Source organism: Vidua macroura, chromosome 5, assembly GCF_024509145.1.
Source record: "Vidua macroura isolate BioBank_ID:100142 chromosome 5, ASM2450914v1, whole genome shotgun sequence".
NCBI classification, from domain to species: domain Eukaryota; kingdom Metazoa; phylum Chordata; class Aves; order Passeriformes; family Viduidae; genus Vidua; species Vidua macroura.
The window spans coordinates 59,015,725-59,030,346 of NC_071575.1; the positions used below are offsets into that span (position 1 = coordinate 59,015,725).

At 38.7% G+C, this 14,622-nt stretch overlaps 1 protein-coding gene across 1 annotated transcript in view; it reads right to left on the reverse strand.

The window, feature by feature from the left end:
• Nucleotides 1–14,622, reverse strand: part of SLC2A13 (solute carrier family 2 member 13) — a 142,507-nt gene that overhangs the window by 8,408 nt on the left and 119,477 nt on the right. The window lies entirely within an intron of this gene.

Sequence of the window (14,622 nt, forward strand, 5' to 3'; positions counted from 1 at the left end):
AGTGCTTGTAATTAGCTACTGAAAGAAAATATGTCTCTATTCCAAGGACCATGTGGGAAATCCATATTTCAAGGAATAGGTATAAGATCAGGTATTTCCTTCTGACTACCAAAAATATAATATTTTTGAAGGCATACTGGCAACTTTATTTTTTGATATAATTTTTTAAATTAACATTTGTTTAAAGGAACAAGTCATAAATGTAACTGTGAAAGTTTTCAGCTGCCACCACTTCAATTGCTAGTGATGAAAAACCCTACACTTTTGGGAGAGAGGACTTAAGCAGACACTACTCTTTCATATGCAAACAATGGTATTTACTTGCAAAGAAGAAATCACAGAGAGCTGAACATCTGCCTGGGTTATGATTTCCAGATCTGTTGAGCATTCATGTGAAGGATATGACCCTCTTGACAGTAGGAAGACCAGAATGAAGGTGCCTGCAACAGGCAATAGGTGGGCAACAAGTTGTGGATGGTGGAATAACAGCCACCCTGCAATGCTTCAGAGTTGAACAGCAATGTGCCAAGCACTGATGATCAACCCACCAGCACTCCTGGGACAGAAATCTTCCCTTTGCCATCATTGATGAAAGGACAACATTTAAAGCAGGATATCATGGTGAAGTTGCAGACCCAATTTCAGGACAGCTGGAAAGCCAAAGCTCCAAAATATTTAAAAGAGAGAGGTTAACCCTACAAATACTGGAAAAATGCAGATCTGAAACCTTGGTAAAACCCTAATGCTTCCCTAATGGCAGTAACCTGTAAAATTTGCAGTTCTACTCTGTACTTGAGCAGCACTTGATCAAGTGGCAAAATGCTGAGCCCTTAATTTGGGGTTGGCAATGCAGCCAGTGCTGGTGTGCACCTTTCCACCCTTCCACAGCTCTGCCTTGCTGAGTTCCCCTGGAAAAGCCATCTTATCCAGGGCATTGATTCATCTTCACTCTTGAGGTGGAAAACACATAGAAAACAGATCAGCTGAACATCCCTCTCAAAGACATGTCCTTTGTGCCTGGATACAGACTGGCCCACTGCAGAACACAGGAGTGCTCTCTTTCACACTGCTTCAACATCATCACTTTTGCTTCTTTTGCTGTTATGCGAATTTCATGTGCAGGTGTTTGTAATGAATACAAGTTGATGAGCACTTTTAAGCATCTTGATGCTGAGATGAATTTCTCCATTCTGCCCAGCCAGATTGGCAGCTCTGCAGAGAGGGCCTCACGCTTTCTCTCAAACAAAACTGTAAACAAAGACATACTTGGTTTATTATCCTGCATCCATCTCCCTGAGCACAAACCAGCATGCTGATTCATGCAGACACAACTGCAGGCAGGTCAGCGTGTTTCCTCCCCCTGCCATCTTTCCCCAGTTGTGTCCTGCTTTTGACAGATTGGAACACAAATGATAAAAGGGAAAACCAGATGCCTCCAAAGCCTTCTGTGACTGAGTCACTCATCAATTCTCCACTGTCTGCCCCTAACAGAGAGGAAATTGTGTTGCAAAAAAAGCAGATTCAGTGCAATGAAATGGGAAAAACAGCACTTGAGACTAGATTAAATAGGAGCATGGCAGTAATAAACTGTGCTTTGTTTATCCTTCAGTTGTAAACCAGCATGGTACACATAGTAAAGGCAAAGACATCTGCATTTGCTGGCATCTTGCAGTGCTGGGAATGTTAAAAAAATAACACTTCTTCAAGGCTGGAGATTTGTTCAAGCTCTATTACTGTGCTAATTCTACTACTGTACCACTATTCTATAAGACCTATCATTTTGCTGAAGAACTTATAATTAGCATACAGTTTATTAACAGACAAAATTAAAAGGGGCACTTTTCACTAGACCAGGTTACTCAGAGCCCTATCTAAACTGTCCCTGAACACTTCCAGGGATAAGGCATGCATAGTTTCTCTAGGCAGCCTGTTCCACAGCCTGTTAACATCCCTGTTGACGGTGGCCAAGATAGCCAATGGCATCTTGGTCTGTATCAAGAATATTGTGGCCAGCAGGAGTAGGGCAGTTATGACCCCACTGTACTCAGCACTGTACTGCACCTCGAATCATGTGTTCAGTTCTGGGATCAGCACTTTAAAGAGGCCACTGAGGTGCTGGAGCATGTCCAGCCAAGGGCAACAAGGCTCATGAATGGTTTAGGAAACAGATCTTATGAGTAATGGCTGAGGGAGCTGGGTTTGTTCAGTCTCAAGGAGAGTCAGGGGGCATCTCATCACTGTCTTCAACTACCCAAGAACAGATTGTAGCTAGATGAGGGCTGGTCTCTTCTACAGTGACTGAAGTAAGAAGACCAGAAGAAATGGCCTTAAGCTGAGACAGGGAAGATTAAGGTTAGATATTAGAAGTAGTTTTTTTCCCTGTTAGGGTGGTCAGGCATTGGAATAGGTTGCCCAGAGAGTGTGGAGTCACCATCCCTGGAGGTGTTTAAGAGGCTGGTGCTGGGTGATGTACTTTAATAGTTACAGTGGTAGTGCTGGGCTGATGTCAGACTTGATCTTAAAGGGCTCTTCCAGCCTTGATAATTCTATGGCTCTATAAGGTTCACATGGGCCCAGCTGTCAAGCCTATCCAGGCCCCTCTGGATGGCATCCCTTCCCTCCAGCATGTTGACAGCACCACTGAGCTTGGTGTTGTCTGCAAACTTGCTGAGGGTGCACTCAATCCCACTGTCCCTGTCATCAACAAAGATCTTAAACAGCACCAGCTCCGGTACTGACCCCTGAGGAATGCCACTTGTCACTGGTGCTCACTTGGTCATTAAATTGCTGAATGCAACACTTTGAGTGACCATCCAGACAAGTCCCTGTAAATGGTACAAGTGAATGATGCAGTCAGGTGCTGGTGCAAAGAGTTTGTATGTACCAGTATGCTGGGTAATAGTCACATTGGTATAACCAGTGAAGACACACCACATCATAGCCTCTGAAACTACTGCCAGACCAAAAAAATATGAAAATGCTACACTGAAAACCTTTACTCGGAATTTCTTTGGCTAAGTGTTTTCTACAGGCTACTTAAGATGTATATCAGTTCCAATTAATGAAAGCCTGACCTACCAACAATTGATGCAAAAAATTCAACTGACTGAAAATAAATGAGATCTGTAGGTTTTCCAATTACAAGCATTATATGGTCAGTTTCAAAATCACAGAATCCACCCTCTATCAGATATGGTCTGAAGCTCAAAAGAACTAAAGCTTTGCTCCCCATCTCCTCAAATTACCTTCATATGGCACATAAAAGAAAGTAAGGAAAGAGCCAGTGTGGGAATCTAAAATATTACTGTGAATAACAGGAGGATGAAACAGGATAAAACCACTTCCCTTGATAATCAATGTAAATTTTTGTAATACTTGAGCCATTTTGGCTGTACAATAATTCTGAAGCACAACATTGAGAACCCCAGTGTGAGAAATGGCTGGGCAAGACATAGCACAGGCACATGACAGAGACCAATTTGATTTTCTACTCAAATATCCATTAATTTTTGCTTTGCTGTACAATGAGGACTGTCTAGCCCTAAAGATACAGCTTTTGCATGAATTAATTGTTTCATTGTGAACAGTCATATATTTTTAATATGAAAGCTGCTGACTTACTGTCTTTTAAGCCTTTCAGAATCATCTTAAATGGATTTAGATCAAAAATCTTAAAAGGTCAAAATTCAAATCAAGTCAGGCAAAGGAAATAATTTTTGAAGAAAAACACTAATGTGATCGTCCATCACTGTAAAATGCTGGTTAGAACAACCATATTTCAAAATTACACATTCTGCTCTGAGATAAATTTTGACATCAGATGCTGATGGCACACAAAGACTTTATAGTTAATTCACAGTTTCACTAATCCCCCATTTCTTTGTTCTAACACAAGTAAAACTACTTAAGGACTGCTCTTTTGTGCCTGGGTTATTAGAATGATGATAATCTACAATTTGCCAATTTAAGTCTCAGCTGTAAAACAAATATATTTGATTTACTAAAAATCTCCTTCAAGGAGATTTTTACAGTCTCCTGTGTAGAGTGCTGACTTTCATATCGTGGCAATCCACTGAACAATATAAACTTATGCCAAGTTTATTGAGTCATGTTTTCATCTGAAGTCTGTCATGGAAATGACAAAGGACAAAAGAGACATAATTTAGAGTAGCTGCTGTTTGGATGGAAGAAGGTTTTTGTGGATGATGCTTGGGAACAACTAAGATTATTTATCCACAATCAATTACTCATCCTGTAGAAGAATCTGAATCTCAACATTTGGATTAGTTCTCATAAGTTCAAGCCCCTTGTCTTCTGCTAAAGATATTTAGTTGTCTGAACAAACCCCCAGCTACCTTAGAGGCAGAATTTAGCAAGGTACCAGATGAACAGTGTGGCAGGCAGACAGGTAACTGAGGAGAACTCTGGAAACAGCCTCTACCCTGTCCATCAAGTGGCCACCCAAATCCACCCATGTACATCCAAAACAGTTACATTAGCACAACCCATAGAAACCAGTTAAACCATGAGGAATAATTTCACTATAAATCAGCATATTTTGTTTTAAGGAAAAATCCTTGTTCCTTTTTTATACACACGGTAAGATTGCTGTCTAAAGCATCAGTGAACTGCAACTCAACCTGAAGGCAAACTGATTACTTTAAACCTGACTAATGTCTGAATCAATAATTTCTAAGCTTTCCCATAGTTCCCTAGCTACTGTCGTCCACGCCTCAGAAGCTCCACACCTCTCTGGAGAAGTTTGCATTTATCACTTTGATTTTATAGTTTACACAGAGAAATAATTCATCCATTAAACCAGATGTTACCTAAAAATTTACAGATGAGGCTTCTTATACAGGATGACAGCAACTGAAAAACAAAAAAACCCTAAAAATCCCTGAACCAAAACAAAAAAAAAAACAAACAAAAAAAAAAAAAAAAAAAAAAACAAACAAATCCCATACAACCAGAAAAGAACAAACAGATACAGCCCTGAAAAACCATTGCCATAAAACTTCATGGGATTCAGACACACACTGCTTAACCTTCATTGCATAAAATACAGAGTTTTGGGACACTTAGAGAAGCCTTTTGCTATAACTGGCAAAGAATTTTAAAAATACTAGTATATGTTTCAAAAACCTGGAAAATTAGTTTAGTTCACAGCAAAGAAAGCAAATTGCACCTCAGTAGATGACTGCATGGGATGGAAAAAGTCTTTATCACGCTGACCCCCCCTGCTACAGGATCTATCCATTATAACTACAGACTTAATGATCTTAAGAGCCTTTTCCAATCTAAATGATTCCATGATTCTCAGTCATATCAGAACACACACCTGCAAGAGACCTAGCACACTGTTCTGATTTACCTCTGTCCTGACTATCTGATCACAGATGAACATACTTCTTAAATTTTTTAATATTATTATTTATTTACATAAGAATCTTTCACAAGCTGAGAAATTTCAGCTTTGCAACTGCATCTGAATTTACCTGATAAATTGATTGCTGGAGCTGTTACTCAGTCTGAATAGACTGAGCAACAGCCTGGAAACAGAAGCAATTTTTCCCCATGACAAATAGTTGCCCAAAATTAATTACATCGAAGGGGTTCTTAACTGTTTGCTGATCTGGACACTTCAGTACTTTTGTAACCACCTATCAGTGCATTCTGAAGTGTGGACAACACTGTTGTTGTGGCTGTTGCCAAAGGAAGAAACTCAAGTGTCTGACAGTGCCAGTTGGACACCCCTGAGCTGTGGGGCTGAGCAAGCACCTTTGGTGGGATTAGATTACTCTAATCTCCCAGGGAAAGATGTGCAGTTTGGGATTTGCCTCAGACTTCTTTTATCCTATACAGGCACCCTTGCAAGTCCCCGTGGCTACCTCCAAGCTGTCAGCTACAATTCCCCACTCTGCTGTCACACCCCAAGGGTTTCAAGCTTCATTCTTCTATTCATATCTGCCAGGAGGGGAGAGAGACAAATCTCTGCTACTGCCAGAACTCTGTCCAACAGGCTTCTCCATCATCTTTTGTGCACTCCTTACCTTGAGAAATAGACTCAAACCAGGAAAATGCAGAATAATGCATACCCAGTGTTAAAGTCAAAGCATTCAGACCTCACAGCAGCTGACAGTGCACTCAAAAACTGGGAGCAGGAATAAGTATATACCAGGTTTTGTTATAGGAGACAAAATTACCTTCATCACACTGCACAGAGATTGACTTGTTTTTCTTTCCAAGCTTTCTCCTACTCTTCCAAAGTATCAGATGGTCACAAAAAGTGTCAGGAAATATCTGATGTCTCTATGCTCTATAGTGTCCTTTCCTAGTTTTAATTCTGATTCTGACTGGACACACTTGGTTAACTCCAGTAAAAATTAGAATTAACTAGTAATAATTAAATTTTATGATTTCATAATCATAAATAATTCAAATATTATATGAATAGCACAGGAAGTTGTGAGAGGTCATGCAACGAAGAAACATAATCAACTGTTCACTTAACAAATACCTAGTCATAAGTACAGAATTTTAATGGGCAGAATTCAAATTAAAAGCTGATCAAAATGCAAAAACTTAATTAGTTTTGAGCATAAGCATCTTAGCTGAATGTCACTGTCCTTCATGCATTTCTGCCTGTCATCGTTTCAACTACTTCAATCACTAGATAATAGGTCAGAGTGTTTTCATGAGAAGACACAAGAATATATTTTTTGCAACTTGAAACATAATTCTGTGTATTTACATGCTAAAAAAGTATATGAAAAAGCAACAATAAAAGAGTGAACCGTTTCAGGTAAGGCTCAGAAGGCAGCAGCAAGCAATGTAAGATTTCTGCCCTTTTCCCCTTGTCAAGGACACATTCCAGTGGTTTACAGAAAATTTATATCTCTGTACTTTAAAGATTGAGATCTTCAGTAACTTTCTCTGCTTTTTCATATGTAGAATACACTGATTAAAAAATTAAAAATAACCACAGAGTGTTTCACAACCACTAAACTGTCTGACAGTTCTTACTGAAATATTCTTAGTATGCATATAAATCTTATGTTTGTGCCTTCAGCATATCCTGTTGCTAAGGTTTGTGGCTCTACAAGCATTTGTGCCCAGTGATCCACTGAGATTTCACCTCTCATCACAAAACTTTTGTTTATGTCCCTGAACAACTTTACTAATCCTAAATCTTTTATTCTCTTTCAAGACAAGTTCTACTATTTCTTGTAGCGTCCAAACTAATGACATGCATGAGAACCCCAACCACTTTATAAATGCTTTATAAAAGGTGAGCTCCAGCAGAGTGCCCTCAGTAAGTCATGAAGCCTCCCAGATTCCAGTGCTGTTTTTAAAAAGTCTTAGCCAATCCTCAAAATAAGAAAGATGCAGTAAGAGATAAAGAAACAGTTTAGTTCAGTCCTAATTCTTATACTGAAAGACTTCAGCTAAATGCTGCAGTTACCACTATTTCTTTCTTTCAGGGTATTATCAACTCTTGAAGAACGTCCTAGAGGTGCAGATCAGTAAAGAATGTTTAGAAATTTGAGTAAATATGATGGAAGTGATACTACCCAACATTTTGAAGCCTTTGCCATGATCAATAGATATTTTAGTATGACAATAATATAAAAAAATCTAAGAAACACACTGCATTCTACCAGATGGAGTGGAAAAAACTCCATGATGTGGTAGAGGGAAAGACCCACAATTTGGGTGCTACAACACTTTTATACTCATGTATTCATGTGCAGGTCTGGATGGAGATGCGATGCGTGTGATGGGGCCGTGGCTCAGTGATGTGACTTGCACACAGAGTGACCAGTGGACATGAGAATTCCTGCTCCCGCCACCTTGGTGGCTGCCACAAAAGCTCCATTTACCCATGTTCACTGCAATCAAGTACAAACTGTAAAGAAACATCTCATGCCACAGTAAGGGCACAGGCACATGGCAAACTCTTGTAAGAAATGACGTCTGGGAATATGTAACTGCTTGTGAAGTAGATGCCAATTCACAAATTTAAAATATAAGCACAAAGCTGTCTCTGCATGACAACCACCAAAAAGGTATCACAGAGACATTCTGGAAACAGAATGAGCTATTATTTCCCTCCTGCAGCCATCATGGTTGAGAAACGCTTGTGGACTCCCTGTGACCCCAGAATGGGCTTTTAAAGATTGTTTAGTGGCTTTTCTGTGGTTATACAGAAATAGTTCCCTTTTGGAACAATCCATTTCAGCAGTGAGCATGTACATCCAGTCTGGCTTCATCCAGTCATTACCAGCTTCCCCTACTTCTCTGAAAGGAGGGAGTGCTCATTAATGATTTGGCCATTTCTTCTGAAAGGCAAACCTTCAGGGAATTTCAGAGACGAGCACTAACTGGAAAGTGTCTATCAGTCACCTTGGGGGCTGTCGGAGCTAACTTGCGCTGCCCGAGGCTTTCTCGCAAAATCCAGACAGATTTAGTCACTCTATTCCTGCCTACAGGCAGGCAGGCTTCATTCTGTTGGAGCTCTTTCAGGACAAAAATGCTTATAAATGTAGGAGATTCAAGTATTTTTTGTTAAAAGGCAGACTGGCATTTAACATCCATGACAGACTAGCTCAGTAAGAATTTCACTTGTGTGCAGACCCCTCGCTGTACCCCAGTGCTCCTGGTCTTTCACTGAACTGCAGCTGCTCTGCTGCTCCTGTGTTTTTGGTGGAAGTTCTGGGTCATCCCTGCTCTGACATGTTTGAGAGTTTATGGATGGAGCACCAGACTGCAATCAAACTACTGACAGAACTGGGGCAATAGGATAGAACTTCTAGCTTTTCTTTCCAGATTTAAAAGCATTTAGTCTCTCTGATTGCAGTATTGACACTCAATAATAAAATTACTGAAACAAACTGCTCTGAAGATTATGATGTCAAATGCAGCACTTTGGAATTTCACGCAGGCTTACCATAAAATAAATATCCACCTGATATTTAATCTCATTTGTTTTTTCACCTAAGTTTACATTTCATTTTCTTAATAATTATAATTTCCAAAGTTCTTTTGGCTATAACAGAAATATAATATATTTTCCAAAGTTCTTTTGGCTATAACAGAAATATCAATCAGCTGCCATATCACTGCAGAAATATCAGCTCTCCCAGGTGTTGCCTCTTTTGAATGCTAAATAAAGACAGATCACTCCAATGAATACATGGTGGGAAGGGCTAAGTGTAGGGCTCAATAATAATAAGTATTAACATTTTGATATTAACTGAAGAAATATTAACAGAACAGCATGCAAGAACTGCTGGCATGGCATAAGAAAGTCTATTCTCTAAAACAGGCAAAGACCAGCTGCAAAGGAAAAAAAGGAACATTTTCTACTCCATTAATCAAGGAACTACAAGACAGCTCAAGGTCACAATTTTAGACATCTGAAGTTGATTTAAACAAATTCCATCCAGACTTCCTATTCTTACTTAACTTACAAGTAACCTTTATTGATGCTTGTGCTGTCCACCACGTGCCAGTGGCAGTGTCAAAGGAATGTCATCATGTCAAAAGCATCCCTTGAGTTACAACTGCCAAAAGCATTTCCAAGACTGTGGTAATTAAAGACCAAAGAAATCAAAGTGGTTATTGTAACTTAGTATCAAGGTAACTCAGAACAATTCACTGGAAGTTCATCCTCCAAATGAAATAGGTTCTATATTACAATATTTTTTCTTTTCTTCTCAGAAAACAATAAAGAGAAACAAATGTATAGCTTTAACTACCCCAAAGTTTTAGACATACAGAGGCATCATAAAAAATGCACTTTCATGTTGAAACCTGGTATGTGAAGTTAGTGAAGAACAGCAAGATTTTATAGCTCAGTTGAGAAAAACAAAGTAAATCCCACCCAAACCCCAAACTCAAACCACAGATGGGATGTGGTGACACAATTCCAACACAACCTGGGTCTGCTCTGTGTCTGCAGGCACACTGCTGAGGCTTACAGATAATTTATTGCTTATTCCAGGCAGCAGACCCTGTACCTCCCAGGCAAGCTAGCACTGCGCAGAAAGAATTTTCCACAGCACTGTTAATACTTTAAAACCTCAGTTAACCACATATTTCAATGGGAACTGAAGAGAGAATAAAGTATCAATCCTTTGGAAATTTTTACTGAAAAAAAAGGAAAGGGGGGGAAAAACTTTCTAAATTTGCTTTTCTTCTTGAATCTGAGATAAAAGACCACATAAGGACAAGGAGTTTAAAATAGAGATCAATATTACATGCATTAGCATGCCTTTTTAGCACTTCCCTGCTCTGTTTAATTTCTAGTTATTGACATACATACAAAGTTTATATTTCAACAGTTCTAACAATAACATTTTGACCACCATAACCTTCCATCTAAGTACTGACACTCGTTTTCTGTAACAGCAATTTAGACACAAATATTACATTTTAAATACTGCCAGCAACTGTTTGCCATCACAACTGAAATCTAACCAGACAATACTTGAGATCTTGCATTCGTTGTCTCAAATAGATGATGGAACAGTATTATTTAAGCAGAGCTTTTCCCTGATTCCAGTAGGTGGCAATAGCTCTGCCCTAAAAAGCTCAGAGAAACCTGTTTCAGAAGGGGAATGAAGCACTGCATCCCCACCCATCCCTGCTGTACCGGGGAGGCTCTGAATTAAATCACCCAAAAGAGCTCTCCAAAGAAGATTCCTCTGCTGTCAGCCCTAAAATTCACTGCAAATCATCAATGTTGTAACTGAAAATGGAGCCCTAAGGCTCTAAGAACACTTAAAACAAGATAATTATTTCATGCCTGATTTGTGAGAGCAAGCACTTAACTTAGAGTGCTGCTCTGCTTTGATTTGTACATGCAGGTGCAATACCCATGCCTAAACTAAAGAATTTTATAAAATACATATATAGTAAGTGGTTTCATTATGTCTGGTTTATGAAATTTATGAACTTTGCATACCGAAGTCTTCATTGTTATAGGTATCTCAATAGTCTGGGATGTGACAATCGAACAACTCAGCAGAAATCAAAGTAATCATCTATCTTTCATGGCCTCTGACATCTAAAAAGAGTTTTACATAAAGAAGTGCTTTTTAAGGATAGTTATTTTTCTGAGAAAATATGCTAAATGGGAACACACCCCCACCTGAATCACAGGTCTGAAGAGCTCAGTAATCATGCAGAACCTCAAACATGTCCCTTACTATTATCTATGCAAAGCTAATTGACAGCTGTGGAAAGCTACAGGACAAAAGGAAGTCTATGCACCCTGCAAGGAGGAAGAAATGCCCAAAGTGCTGCGTTGAGAAGTATGACCTGCCACCTCACAGACTGCCCACTTCCTAGCCTGCACTAACCAAAGAGCTGAGTTAAAGTAAGGTCATGACTTTAAATCAAAGGTATCAATAATTCCAGTTCCTCTTGTGCCAGTGAGGGATTGATGTTACTGCCTCCATTCTCAAAAAAATGAACCACACATGCAAACAGCACACACAGTAATTTCTATGACTTAAACTTATCAAACATACTGAGTTATTCAACAGCCCTACTGCAGAAATGTGTTGATTTATTTTCCCTCAAAAGAAAAAAAAAAAAAAAACAACTCTAAAAACTTCATTCTTTTAAGAAGGGAAGATATGAAAATTTTACTGTATCCAGTGTTGTGATTATTGAAGAACTACTTAGTATGGAATAAAGGTATTTAAGATGTGGATTAGGGATGCTGTTAAAGGTACAAGCTGCTGTGTGGAGGTCTGGGTTCAGCCCTGTTGAATGGTCTTTATCAGTAAAAATCCTCTATCACATGGGTCTTTACAAAATATTTTCCACTCTCCAAACAGAGAAAACTTAATTTCAGTAAATCTATTTCACAGTGTAAAAGCCTCAAGTCATGAGACAGTCTTCACAAATTATTTTTATTTAAATTCAAACTTCAGAGTCAATAACCAAATAAATGTGAAAAACAGCTATTGGAAATTCTCCCCTCAGAAAAAAAAATCCACATGCTCCCAAATATGAGTCAGTTCCCATTCCTCAGCTCCAAGGCAGAAGGGGAAATCCCCCCTCTGTGCCAGCAGTAGCTCCCTGCGTGCTCGCTCTCTGCTCTGTCCCTCTCGCATGCCCTCGGAGGAGCAGAGCAGGGCTGTGCTCTGCCCTGCTGCGACACGGCCCCGGGAGAGAGGCACGGACGGCTCCCAGTCTGTCCCGAAGATGAGCAGCTGCAGGAGCTAATTAGCAGCAGGCTCCTATGGGCAGTAAAAGACTCTCTAACGTACATTTCATAAGGGAGAGAGAAAAGCTGCAGGAATTATCCTCATACACTAAGCACACTGATGAGAGACTGACAATTCTCTTGTACACACTGGCATTTTTTCTTCTTTGCTTTCCTATCTCCTTTGTCAGCTGGAAGCAAACGTGCTTTTTAAACAGGGAACAAGAGTTATTTTCTTTTTAGTTCCCCTTCAGCTGACCAGAGAATGAATGAAAAAAGCTGAAGACTTGCTTCTTCAGCAGATGCATATTTAAATTTTGAACACCATATCATCTTCTTTTTTGGACCACTTTTAAAATGAAGAACACTGACTCAAACATTTTTCCATTTAAATAACACATTTTTTTCCAGACACCAGCATTTGATAGATAATGTTTTGGCTCAAGGGCCACTTTTGTTTTTATATTCTAATTACCTCAATGCTACAAGCATCTGAAGCAGTTGTACCAAGTAACCCAAATAGCAGTTGGCATTCCCTACCAGAATGCTTTTTAACTAGTAACCTGGAGTAAGATCCAGAAGCATGCTTAGCAGCAAAGTGCAATAAAAAGGAATGGGTAGAGAACAAATGTACAGACAATGTTTCAAACTAACCAGCCCTGCTTTAAAATACTATTTTGTGCTGGGTGTCTCCAAAAAATAAATTCTGCCTCCAGGATAAAAACTAAACATTTCCCAGTCAGAACACATTCACTTCATAACAAGACTTTTCAAACGTCCAGAATTTGCCACTGATTGAGTATAAATATTGTGCTAGAGCTATTAATAGTAATTCCTAAGTAATCATCTGAAAGAAATGTAAACAGCTTCAGGTTAGATTATTGTGTTACTCTGGTCACTATTTTAAACCTAAAATGCAGCTACAATATACAAAGTGCTTTATTTGTACAGGCATTAAATTAAGATATAATTATGTTATAACAATAGCTAAAAAAATGTCTTCCCTCTTTAGCAAGTTACACAGTTAAAAAAAGACAAGATTATCTTCTATTAAAGTTACAATAAAATTTCACCCTCAATTACTTAATTACACCCTTACAATATTTCAGTACATATATAGATTAAACCATCTTTATATATGCTTTAAAGGAGCTTATTATGGTTTTCAGCTCCACCATGAAACAATTTCCTTTTAAAATAATTTTAAAGTGTGATGTCTTAAAGATTTGAGCAGAAAGAGTGGCTGAAAGGATCTGAACATAAAAATTCCTCTTATTTTACTACCTACTCCTGCATCACCAATTAGACAGTCTCATCAAGGATTAAGGACACAGTATTCTATATTACTTTATCCTTCTATTCTTCCTCTTTGCTCTTACCAGTTAGCAGAAATGGCTTTAAAATATGCATACAAGATTTGTTAAGTTCCTCTTCTACATCCATTTACAAATCACACTGGTAAATGCAACCATTAGACTGTGATTACATGTCTGATGACCTCCTCCCAGTAAAGACCTTGTGCCTTGGAATTTTGGCTGACAAAGACTGTAATCAGTTTCAGATCTTCTTTTAATTTCTGTTTTCACACAACTCACGAATATATATTAGATATTATTGTGCTGAAGTACATACTCCTAACCAAACAAGACAAATAGGATTGCGCCCTGCCACACAGCTGCTCCAGGTTTTCATACTTACTAGCACTGGGGAAGATACTCAGAATACAATTCTGCATATAGCTTGATTTTCTTTTCTAAACAATATTGAAGCAGAGAGGGGGGTGTTTTATGTTCTGGTTCCTACTGAAGTTACGAATATTTCAATTTAGCCAACATTTACCATATTGTCTATCAAGAGATTTCTCTAAGACTACTGGTTATAATCACAACTCTTCTGAGTACTGCCAACATACATGAAGATGTGAATATTCTCTTGATCCTGCTACTTTCCTGAATCATTTACTCCTTATACTACTGTTTTAAAATGGTAAATATGAGAACCATAATCCTATGTATAATCTTCATCTATTGATCTGTCTACTTGGTAAGAGAAATACTAGTTTCTCTTCTAAATACTGCTGATTACTAAGCATGAATTTTCAATGCAAACCCTTGCAGAAAGGCTTCAAATAATCATTTCAGAAATAAAATCTTCAAGCAATACTTTCTGCATGACAAAACAAGCCACATCTACCCATGGACAGCAGAGTACTTAATTCCTGAAAGATTGCTCTGGGGCTAATCTTTCTGTGGTACAGCAGACGTTTGTAATGCTGCTTCCCATGACGTACTGAAAACAGATTCTCAGTCTTCAAATGTGTAAATATGCACATACATTCTTTTTGCATTAGTAAAGCAGTCACAGGAACTTTTACAAATGTATCTGATGATGCAAAACAAGTG